The sequence below is a fragment of the Theobroma cacao genome, chromosome 1 (assembly GCF_000208745.1).
Source record: "Theobroma cacao cultivar B97-61/B2 chromosome 1, Criollo_cocoa_genome_V2, whole genome shotgun sequence".
In the NCBI taxonomy this organism is placed as follows: Eukaryota; Viridiplantae; Streptophyta; class Magnoliopsida; order Malvales; family Malvaceae; genus Theobroma; species Theobroma cacao.
The window spans coordinates 12,450,262-12,460,210 of NC_030850.1; positions in this window are offsets into that span (position 1 = coordinate 12,450,262).

Sequence of the window (9,949 nt, forward strand, 5' to 3'; positions counted from 1 at the left end):
TCATAAACTCTGGCATGTAAATTGCATAAAATATTAATAGAATTTAAGATATAAATAAGAAAAAAACAATGTTATTATTGGACCTATCTGTTTAGCACATCAATAAATACCGAATTGTTCTTATTGCTTTCTCTTTGTTAAATGATACAAAAATAATAATTTGTAAATGATTCGACAAAGAATAATTTGGAGATGATACACAACAATGTTACTTTACATATTAGGAAAAAGAATAAACAAATTAAAAAAAATTAACAAATCACGCTATTTGCAAAAATATCTGGGGTAAAACTTTTTCTAAGGCCGCCTATGGCATATGCCTTCAAGGTATAATCCTCTAAACTAATCAACCACTGCAATGAAGTGATAACCCAATCCCCGCAACTGTGTGAATCTTGCTGTTTTGGGGTTTTTACATTTAACTTATACCTCATCCACATAAAAGGTCGCTTTTGACTACACGAGCTGACAAAGTACTCGGCCCGGTGCATATAATGGAAAACAATGCTGTTAGTGGATCCATTTGCGTATCATGCAAGTTGGATTTCATTGCATCTGTCTGACTGTACAATAAGTCAACTAATGTCATACTCCATTTCAGTAAGTTGATATGTACTACCACTCAGTGATTGTAGAAAAAGCAATGTACGAGAATTGAGTCAACCTCGTACCATGGTAAACCCCACGGAGGACTCTCATCCCTCGCTTATTCAAGTACATATTCTAGCAAAATCGCCTCAATCAGCTCGAGTATTTTATCGGTTGAGAGAGGTCACATTTCTTTGCTTAGACCTAACAAAATAAGCTGTCAATTAAGTTGCGCACAATAGTTTGATGCCATGAACTAATACACACCAAATACATTTTAATAATTACAACTCATTAAAATATACTTACATAAAAGTAGCTGTCAACAATGCATATTCTCTAATTGTAAAGTTATGGATGTTGCTCGCATGCTCACTTACACATGACGCTAATGCATGTGTCAATGTGTTGGTTATCTAACAACTCACTCGACATCTCCAATCACTGGAAAAAATCAAGGCCCCCCTGCCCTTCAATGCTCAAAGTGTTAAACCTGCATATATATAATACCCACGTCAACAGGTCTATTGAATCAATAATCTAGAACCGTTAACCTTAATATCGTGTACTGTTACTATTTTACCTAACTTGCTCATTTTTCATGAAGGACTCATATTTCTCCTTTAAATCATCATTCCCTCTACGTTAGACTCATAACGGGGTTAATGTATGAGCTTTGAAGGTATTTGCTGGCAATGCTCACACTTGGATCTTTGACTTGAGGTGAAGGTGGAGCATCAGGAGAAGTTGTGATCTGACCATGTTAAGGGGCCTTTAGTGGACTTAGGACATTAACAGGATGCGGGGAAGTTGTAGTTGAACTACTCATAGGAAGAGGTGCCTTTTCGACCTGAGGTGGAGGTGGAGCCTCAAGAAAAGGTGTGCGTTGACAATGCTGAGGGGCTTCTAGTGGAATTGAGATAGGAGTAGGATGTGGGGAAGTTATAGTTGGACTACTGGTAGGATGGTCTTCAATCAGGGCAGTAGGAAGTAAGCTTGGAGTAGATGCAATTACCTAATTTATGCCAATAGATGCAATTACCTGATTTATGCCACCTGCCTCATTAAAATCAACCTTAGTACTGCTACCCTCTTTATTATGCACACCATCCTCTTCACCCCTAGATTGATTCTACATAGTGAAAAAAATCAAACACATTAAAACAGTATACACATCGTACATGTTATAACTCGTGCAATGAAAAAAGATAGAAGTTCATACCTCATAACAGTCGATTGACAGACTGACAATCCAATCCTCTAGCCCTTGTAGTGACTATTGGATACATAAATGCATTGACTGCATTGCCCACTAGATCTCCAACTACATTGCCTGTTGGATCTCCAACTACATTGCATGCATATGCATCTGCATGTCTCACACAATCTTTATCCGTAATGACTGCATCTGTATTTGCATGTCCATCTGCATCTTCGTCTGCATTAGCTGTAGGTCTTTCTTTCACTGTGTCTGCATCTGTTGCATCTCTCGCTTAAAAGCTTGTAGTCTTATGAGGACGTAGTGGCAGGTTGCACGCTTAAGCATGAGGAGCATCATGAAAGTCAGTAGTAGAAATAAAAAGAGGAGCAACTTAAGGAGTCATGACAAAAACAGCAAGAGTAGCAACATGAGGAACAATAAAAAAAACAACATCGAGAGCAGCATGAGGAGAAACAACATCAGGAGTAGTAAGAGGAGCAGTAGGAAAAGTAGCATGAGAAGCAGCAAGAGGAGAATCAGGCCCCTCAGCAGCACTAAGAGCCTAAGTAGCAACGAACTGGGCATGGATCTCTTAGTCCGTGGTGCAACTTTGCTTAACGCCTCGTCTTACCATACTTTTTTATTTGCGGTCCATTATTTTCCTCCTTTGTTAGGGACCGAATTCTAACCGATCCTCCAGCTTCCATAATGGAACGTATTGCTGCCTTTCGGAGATATTGACTTCAATGTCGACCCAATATGCGATCAATATCTCTTTTGCAGTTGGCTTCAAGGTCCCGACTTCACGCAACTGCACCAAAACATACATTGCCATTAGGTTGAACCTTAGCTACCCTATGAAAAAAAATAAAATTAAATAAAATAAAAACAATATGGTTTCTTTACTCACATTGCCTTCTCTCTCTAAACCTGCAATATTGACGTGGAAGCCTATAGGCCTCTCGTCATAATGCCATTTCAGCATTCTTGAGCAAACCTGTCTAGACTGGTGCTGCCTTCCAAACAAGCTTTGGATATCAAGAATTGCTTCCAACGCCTAAAACTACACATCAATTGTAAAACATTTTACTCACCTCATAAAATATTATGTGAAAAAAATAATGAAAAACATTAGGGTCTAACACACTACTTGAAACGCCCATATATATCCGTAAAGGTGGTAACGTTTCTTCTTTGCTACTCCCACTGCTGGAGGTTCGAAACCCCTCATCAAGTAATCGACAGTCAAACTCCAAATGTATGTGTCCCACGAGAACATATTTCAGTTGTCGATGTTCTCGACTAGCGACAACAGCCATAGAATCACTAATCGTCTATAATCTTGACCAAATAAAACATTGCTCGCGATCAAGATTGGGGTCATCTTGGTTGCATCTCCATCCTACTGAAACTGCTCTCCCTTAAAAATCTTTATAACTTGTTGTATCTTCACCTCGTTCCTTTGTCCCCAATATCGCTGGTGAATTCCTTTTGGGACGGTCTTGTAGGGATTGACCATAAGGGTCAATAGGGTACCAAACTTCAGTCCTGTCACTAGGCAAAACTCCTTCTTCGAGAATCGAGTTTTCGTTTTGCCTATGGCAAACCCTAAGTCACCTCCGATGGCGCTGGGTTCATTGATTCTACGTAGCATTAGATTGTGCATGAGACTGACGTAGAATAAACTCTTATCTTATTCAACATCCATCATATGCCCAAAGCATGTTCTCTTCAAGGCTTTCAACTCATTTACTTCACACAGCATCTCACATATCACATGCAGATGTGACCATTTACAGTGGATGTAAATACCAGTGTTGAATCCCCATTGGTGTCTCGGCACACAAATCAAAGATTCCACATTATCCTACTTTGTTCCTGTTTTGGCCATCTGCAACATAAAACATATAACATTTTCATTTTAATTAATATGATCATTATAGATTAAAAAAACAAAAGGAATTTCTGAGAAATAGCCCTCCTCATAAGATCACTCCAAAAATTACTTTCACGATAATTTTAACTGTTTTTAGACAACCTTGAAATAGAATAATTAATGCACGTGTCGAGCATGGATTATTAAGTAAATCAACATATACATATTAAAGCATTACAATTGACTCAAAATAATATAGAATGAACGCAATGTCTATCATGCAATGCCATACAGATAAATTTCATGCAATTATAACACTCGCACACTTTCATATAGATAACAGTCACACAATACCTTATCAAGAAGTCATGCAATTACTTACGTTAAATCACGTAATGATCTATCAACAAGTCACACAATGCTAAGAGGAACTAAACCAATCACGCACACATTAAGTGATGCCATGCTTGAACCATATTCACGCAATGACCTATCAACCATTCATGCAATGACCTATCAACTAGTCATACAATACTAAACCCTAAACGCAGTGCCTAACAGAATCACGCACACCCTAAGTGACACCATGCCAAAATCCAGTTATGCATAAAGTGTCAACCACTTACGCAAGTCCTCAATCACGCAATACCTAAACCCTAAACCCAATTCCTATCAAAAGGTGATAACGCATACATATCAACCAATCACGCATGCCTTGTCACCTTTCGACCCCAAAGACACTAACAATACCAACTTCATGTTTATATTCAACAATTTCAAACAACTAGAATATCAATATGAACAAGTAATATGCCGATGTTTATGCTCAAAAACCAAAAATGAAAAACATAAAGAATAAAAATAGTCCTAAAAACATTTCTCCACATGGTTAAAAATAAAAATAAAAATATATTATACCTTTCTCCACGTAATGTGAACTTCCTCACATTGCTCAGTATGTGAACTACCTTTATGCAAAAATAATCACTCCAAAATGCTTCTACCACTATAAAAAATGCTCAAAAGTTGAACCAACGAGGAATGCTTACTAGAGAATTTTTTGTAGGGAGATGTATAGTGTCGATGAGAACTGAGGAGTTATACACTTTGTAAACATACTTGACCCATTAATAGGTTTCAGGTTGAGGAGTGAAGCCAAATAAATGAGTCGATTTCATTAAAAGTAATTTTATCTTAATTTTAATTTTTTGACTAAAAATAGTTAAAATTATGGGTAGATTTATTTTCAGAAACGTTTTTTGTATGGAGCTCATTTATAAAAAAATTATTTTGAATTGAGATTATGAAGAGAGTTATTTTTTATAATTTTTTTAAAAAATATATATATAAAAATAGTCACATATCACGTGATTTTAATTATATATATATATATATTAGAAATTACAGCCGCGAATTTCGTCTCCATATCCGTATTTTGCTTATGATGGGTGTGGCAGGACAAGAGGAGAGACAAACTTGAGATCTAAACAATCCAGAGCTTTTTGAGAGGGTCCCTCGGTTACTCAATGGAGCTCGTACTAAACACCCCTTAATATTATAATATCACGTGGGGATGGTGACAACAACCTTTCTTCTTCTTTTATATATTTATTTTTATTATGCCTTTAGTACAAAGAGATGACCAAATGTGTTTTATCCAACAACTGTATAACCAAAGCACAGTCACCTCAATCATAGTGAGTTCGTGAAGGCAGCAGCCATGTCAGCCCCCCAGAAAATGATCATCAGATCAAATTTCGTAGCAAAAATCTCACAAGAGACGTCTCAATTGGCTAGCTAACAATTCTATATATTAGCATTTAGGAGGATCATTGTTTTATATACGGATCGAGTCAATGACTTTTCACTAGCAGGACCTACGATACGTAGCCAAAAGGTTTTGGTGGATAATGAACGTTGTTGCCATTGAGAAGGGTGAGAGAGAGATTGACAAGAATAAGGTTGAAATATTCATGTTTCTATGGAGGAAAAAACAAGAGGGAATTATTATTGGTTGTACTGGAAAAGAAAATCATTTGGGATTTTCTTGACCTAAAATAAAAAATAAAAATCATTTCGGGTACGTGAGACCACGACTCAATCAATAAATAACAATAAAGAATTACATTTGGTTTTGACATCTAAGTTTGCCCTTTATTACTTGTGATTTTGTCAAAAGAAAGAAAGAAGAAAAGCAATGAGATGAGATTAATGAGGAGTGGAGTAGCTTAACACCCATGACCAAACCCAAACTTGATGCACAAGCATAATTATTTTGGATAGAATTTTTCTTTGTTTTCATAAATTTCTGTCACAAATTGATGAACAACTTCTTACATTTCATTTAGAATGTTTAAACAAGAAGGTTCAGTTTTGTTTCTTTTCTTTTTCTTTTTTTTTTGGATAATTCACTTTTGGTTTTTTAAACATTAATTTTTATAATCAAAGTTTTAGCTCCTTTGAATTTGTTTTACAACTTTTTACAACGTCAATTCCCAACATAAGCTTCTCATTATACTTTTGTAACTTAACGCGTATCTGGTCTAATTTAAGAAAGAGTTTTTTTAATACAAAAGTTCAATAGAAGTAACGTGTTTAGTTTTTAAAATTTTAAAACTTTTAATTTGTTCGAGAAACTCATCTAAGATTTTAGAGGAGATTATAAATATAAAACTATTTAAAAAAGTGTTAATTTGTAATAACAAATATTTATCTTTCAATAATATATAAAAACTTTATATTTGGTGAAATAAAGTTAAGTTTTTTTATTATTTTATTTAATAAAAATTATAATTTTTTTAATTTTCTTTATTCTACAACAATTTTACATAAAATCTGCTATACGTTATTTTAGTTTCTTTTTCTAGTAGATTAGAATGGCTCTATTTAAATAGATTTTTTTTTTATAAAAGCACTAATGGGTCAAATAATTATAATCCTAGAAAAGATTACGCCTTTGTGTAAAAGTACAAGGATTTAATTTTTGCAATTATTTTTCTATCCTATTGTTTTTTGTTTTTTTATTGACCCATATTATTTAAACCTAACCCTTTATTTTATCACTAATGATTATTTGAATTGAATTAATTTAATATTGGAATAAAATTAGGGAGCTCTCTCAATATCTTGATGGAGTCCTGAATTACTCTACACTCTAAAAAATTAATTTGAAATATATCTCTACATACTTTAAATAAAACTCCATCACAGGAAATTAGTTAAACAATCATTTATTTGACATTAAACAATTTAACATGCTAAATAAACAATAAAATATCAACCTAAAAACAGGAAGAATTTAAAAATAAGCCAGCCCAATGTACCTAAAAATGGCCCACTTGGGTTGGGCCTTGACTTTTAAAGGTGTAATTGTTATTTGGTCCACCACCTTGGGCCTGATGCTTGGAGCTTGTTAATCCATATTGAACATAAATCCTAAAGCCCATTCGACAAGTAGTCTATATGTGAACCAGAATGAACATTGGGATGGACTAATATTGAACGTGTCTCAATTTTGTTTTCGGCCATATTTTCTGTTGGAGATACCAAAATGAAGTACACTTTTCATTTTTAAGCAAGTAAAACATTTATTTTTACATTATAAATTTATTCCTTTTTCTTTTACCTTTTCACATTAAAAATCATTAAGCATCAATATTTAATTCTAAAAAGATATCACCGCATAAAAGATAAAAATTTTATTATAATATAAATTAAAGTTATAGTTTTGGAGTTAACGTGGGAGATAAGTAAAACGCTGTTGCACATGCATATACATGGTGCATTTACATAACATAGGTGGGATAGAAGGGGACATGAAATATTGATATCGACGTGCGAAGACGGAGGAGGATGTTATAAGCAATCGTCAGCATAACCAAAGTCTAGTTTTAACCAATCTAGATGAACCGAGTACGAAATTCCATGTCCTTCTTGTCGTTGAAGATTATTCAAACTTCCCTTCAATACTTCCATTTCCCCGTAATTATTTTACTTAATTCTATCCGCATATAACTATGCACTTAAGTAGACTCCCTTAGTTCAATGCTCTCACACAAGTAGAAACATTAAAGTTAATTGGCTCCACATCATATTTCTAAAAGTACTTTTTAAGTTTAATTAATTAAATATAGTAGTTGATAATTATTGAAATGAATTTCAATATATTGAAAAAAAATATTATTTAATATAATAATTTAAAAAAGTACACATTGTTACTAAATGTCCTAAAGAGACTTGCTAACATTTCACTATAGCAATCATGTCTTTCTAGAATTACACATTAATTAATTTTTTTTAAAAAAATTATGCATTAATTAATTATTGATTAACGGTAACATATAGAGATGGTCAACAAAGAAAAGTGTCTTAAAACCGGAAGGGGATTTTTGTAGTTGAAAGATATAGTGGGGGGGTGGTTTGTTATAGAAGTTTACCCGACAAATCGTAGAAAATAGAAATGAAAGATTGGAAAGTCAACAAAAATGAATCCTCGGGCGCAATCCAAGCCGTATTATGTTGAAAGTGTTGGGCAGTTCCCTCCGACACGCCCCTACCTAAACAAATGCTGGCATATTTTCCCATAATCTTCACCTCTAATAATAAAAACCGATTTGTCTTCTCTAATCATGGAAACAGCAACACGTCCGCCTCAATCTAGACTTGAAAGACATTGCTACTATAATATTCAAGATTCATACCTCAAAAAGAAAAACAAAGAAATAAAGATGTTACGGTAAATTTCATGTTAATTAGGACCTTAATCAATTTTTATTTGTTGTAGCCCTTTTTAAAATTATGAGTATTTATTTTCTAAGGTCCCCAACTTTTGCATTTATTTATTTAACAAAGTGTCAACATTTGGTTACATGGTAGTGTACAAGCACTATGCATTATCAGTGCATTAAGAAAATGTAATGATTTGAGTTTAAAAATCACTAACTTAACAACTTTTCAAACTCAAACCACTTACTTTTAAAAATTTAAATTCAAGTTGTTAGTAATAACTGACTTATACTTTTATATAAATCTTAACAATTATATTCACATTTAGTATGAGATAGATATCATAATCCCACTCACTCGAATTATTGATATTTTTATCAAAGCTACACATTACAATTACAATCACAATCAAAGACCACTCTATAAGATCAAAAACTCACCAGCACAATGTAAAAGCTCACATCAAACTAACACATGCTTTAATATTAATTATAATAATCTAAATTCAAGCATCACTAACCCAACAAAGTTTTTGAGCCTAAACTATGTGACTTTTAAAAATTAAAACTTAAATTGCTAGTAGTGATTGATTTAAATCTTTATAAAAATCTTAACAATTATATTCACATTTGAAGTGAGATAAGGTATTACAGGAAATCTTGATATGTTTGATTTCCAAAGACTGAAATCCTAAAAAAGCTCATGCATTATACCCATTTATTCAACTAAACCTATCAACTTTTATTATATTCAAATAAATTCTTATATTTTTATTTTGAAATAAAAAAACCCTTAGTTCTAACGGAAAATTAATCACCATTAGCTAACTGGTTTTGTTAGTACACACGACATATAAATAATGTGACCATGTGGTAGCTAATGTGAATTTTTCTTTTTTTTTTTTTTTCTCTCACCCTCCTTAAAACTATGTCATTTTGTGGAGGTTATATAAGCCTTCTCATTTTCTTCTTTCTCTTCTTCTCCCTCTCTCTATCCTCACCTTCCCTCTCCATCTCTTTCTATGGTCTACGTAGAATCCAACCATCGTCGTCACCTATCAGTGGTGTTGTCCATTATCTGACGTCGACTAAACTTGAAAAAAAGGAAAAACCTAATTTCAGTTCCTCACGCCTCTCTCTCTCTAATTAATTGATTTAGTTTTCTCAAAAAATCTCTTTTCTCTTTCTACCACTTTTCTCATTTTTTTGAAAAACAAAATCAAGATCTAGTTATCAACGCCAAAATCTTGTTCTGCCAAGTGGCCATGTTAGCTAGTCAGGTTATATACCATGTTGGTAAAAAAAGACAATAGACTATAGATTTGACAGTGATTACATTTTTATTAAATCGAAAGATTTATTCAAACATTTTATAAAATTTAAAAAATTTTATAAAATGTAAAGAACTTGATTGAAAAAAAAGGTATAGTACAATAACTTTTTTAAAATTTGTACTATTTTCAAATTAACCTACTACCCCTCGATGTATGTTCATGTGAGCATGAGCTAATAATCATAATATATATTACATATATCATATATATATATATACTATTTCAT